Raw genomic sequence first — 2600 nt, forward strand, 5'->3', positions numbered from 1 at the left:
AAAGGCAGCTAGAATTCCCTAAAGCCTTGGGAATGGTGCACGGGGAGGAGAGAGAAAGGGAGCCTTACTCCCCCAGTCTGCAGGAACTGGTGTCCTGCTAGCAGCGGCAGAAAGCCTAACCGCGCTCTACGCGACCGGGAGCGCTCCACCTCGGCGCTCGGCGGTGTCAGAGCCACCCCGCTCCTCGGGCCGGGCCGGGGGCCTCCAGCTAGCCCCCGCCGTACGAAGGGGCTAAGGCAGGGCAGAAAGGCTGCGCTCAACTTCTCAAACTGCAGGAGCAAAAGCCTTTGTCCGAGAGCTCCCCAGTATGCGCCGAGGGAGCCCCGGAGTCCCCCTCCTACGGCAGGTTGAACTGGGGCAGCAAAGAAGGGGAACGGCATGTGCCCGCCCCGGGTCAAATCCTCGCTGGTCTCCGCTGCTCTCCGGGAAGCCCTCAGAGAGGGACCCGTCCGGAGCAGCCAGGAGGAGCACTGACCCCACACGGAGTTCCGACCGCTGTACCCTATAGCTCCGGTAACAGGGGTGCCCCCCCCCCTATAGCCCGGTAACGGTGCCCCCCAGGGTCCTAGTGCCCCCCTATAGCCCCGGTAACGGGGTCCTAGTGCCCCCCTATAGCTCCGGTAACAGGGTCCTAGTGCCCCCCCCCTATAGCTCCGGTAACAGGGTCCTAGTGCCCCCCTACAGCCCAGGTAACAGGGTCCTAGTGCCCCCCTATAGCCCCGGTAACAGGGTCCTAGTGCCCCCCCCCATAGCTCCGGTAACAGGGTCCTAGTGCCCCCCTATAGCTCCGGTAACAGGGTCCTAGTGCCCGCCTGCTCCGTCACTGCTTAGCCTGGCCCTAACTGAGCCCTCCCCGGTTGGGAATCAGATTCCTGCTTTCGGGAATGCCTCGGGCCTTTCCCTGCCCCGCTGCTCCAGGGCGCTTTGGGCCCTGGGTTTGGATCCAGTGCTTTGGGCCCCGCACTTCCCACTGGGATCTGGTCCATGGAGGGAAGGCTTCGGTTCTTTCCTTGGGGTGAGCCATGTCCGGGTGCCCTCGGCATTCCAGACGTTGGGAAAACCCCCCTAATTCCCAGGATCCCCTGGTCCCTTCGCCGGGAGCGCGGTTGGGATGTGAAGGCGCCTCCAGGACCCCCAGGACAGGGCTTGGGTTTAGCTCCATTGACCGGAATGATGGGAACCAGAACGGGAATGAAGGGGATGGGGTCCTGGAATGCCGTGGGCTGGGATGGAGCCCCGAGCTCAGCCGGTTCCAATGGGGAAGCCTCCCATTGGCTTGAGAAGAGGGCGGCATTCCCAGTAGGGAATAGGGACAGGGGTGACCCGGATGAGCTTCAGGCACCTTTTCCGTTCCGTGGCTCCGTGTTTGGGCTGGGAATTCCCTATGGAAAGAGGAAAGGGCTGGAAACGCTTCCCGGGTCCTGGCCTCGGGTCCGCGTCCATTGTTGTCCATGGAAACCCTGCTAAGGAGCCCTTTTCCCAGTGGGTTTCCTATGGGATGGCTCCCATGCCCCCGCTTCCCGTTGGGATCCTAGATCCATTGGGAAAGGGCAGGGAATGGGAATCCCGCTGGGAAAACCGGGCCACAAAAAAGAGGGAACGATGGTAAACGTCTCGGTCCGTGTGTGTGTGTGTGTGTGTGTGGGGGGGGGGGGGAGTGAAAAGTGGGAATTGCCTTGTGTTCCCTAGGGGATCCTTTGGGATGAAGGCAGCTCCAGGCTGACCTGGGTCCAGCGGGGAGCCGGTGGCATCCATAACCCGGGTCCTTCCCATAGGGAAAGGGGGATTCTCCTTGTGGGAAGCGGGGTGCCAGGGGATGCCGAAGGCCTCCTGCCATAGGGGTTAGCCCCGTATCCCATAAAGCCTTGGGATGAAGCGGGAACATGGAATGGGAAAGCTCCCGATGGGAACATCCCGAAGCTCCCAGTGGGAACATCCCAAAGCTCCCAATGGAGCCATCCCGAAGCTCCCAATGGGAACATCCCGTAATTCCCAATGCAGAAATCCCAGGGAATTCCCAGTGGGAACATATCCGAATTCCCAATGGAGCCATCCCCGAATTCCCAATGGAGAAATCCCAGAAAATTCCTGATGGAGCCATCCTGGAATTCCCAGTGGGAACATCCTGGAATTCCCAGTGGAGCCATCCCAAAGCTCCCAATGGAGCCATAACAGAATTCCTGATGGAGCCATCCCGGAATTCCCAGTGGGAACATCCTGGAGTTCCCAGTGGAGCCGTCCCAGAAAATTCCCAATGGGAGCGTATCCGAATTCGCAATGGAGCCACATCCCAAAGCTCCCAATGGGAACATCCCAGAATTCCCAGCGGGAACGTCCCGTAATTCCCAATGGAGCCATCCCGGAATTCCCAGTGTGGAAACCCCAGGGAATTCCCGCTGTGACCCTCTCGGTGCTCCCAATGGAGCCATCCCAAACCCCCCAGTGAAGCCGTACCGGAATCCCCCGTGGGAAATGGGGTAAATCCCAAAGCTCCCCGTGGAGCCATCCCCGGAATTCCCAATGGAGGAATAATTCCCCCGGTGGAGAACGCGCCCCCGGGGGCCTCGTCGCTGACCCAAATCCCGTTCCCCATTCCCAGT

The sequence above is a fragment of the Pezoporus wallicus genome, unplaced genomic scaffold (assembly GCF_028554395.1).
Source record: "Pezoporus wallicus isolate ANWC-B61680 ecotype Strahan unplaced genomic scaffold, APGP_CSIRO_Pwel_v1 scaffold_13428, whole genome shotgun sequence".
NCBI classification, from domain to species: domain Eukaryota; kingdom Metazoa; phylum Chordata; class Aves; order Psittaciformes; family Psittacidae; genus Pezoporus; species Pezoporus wallicus.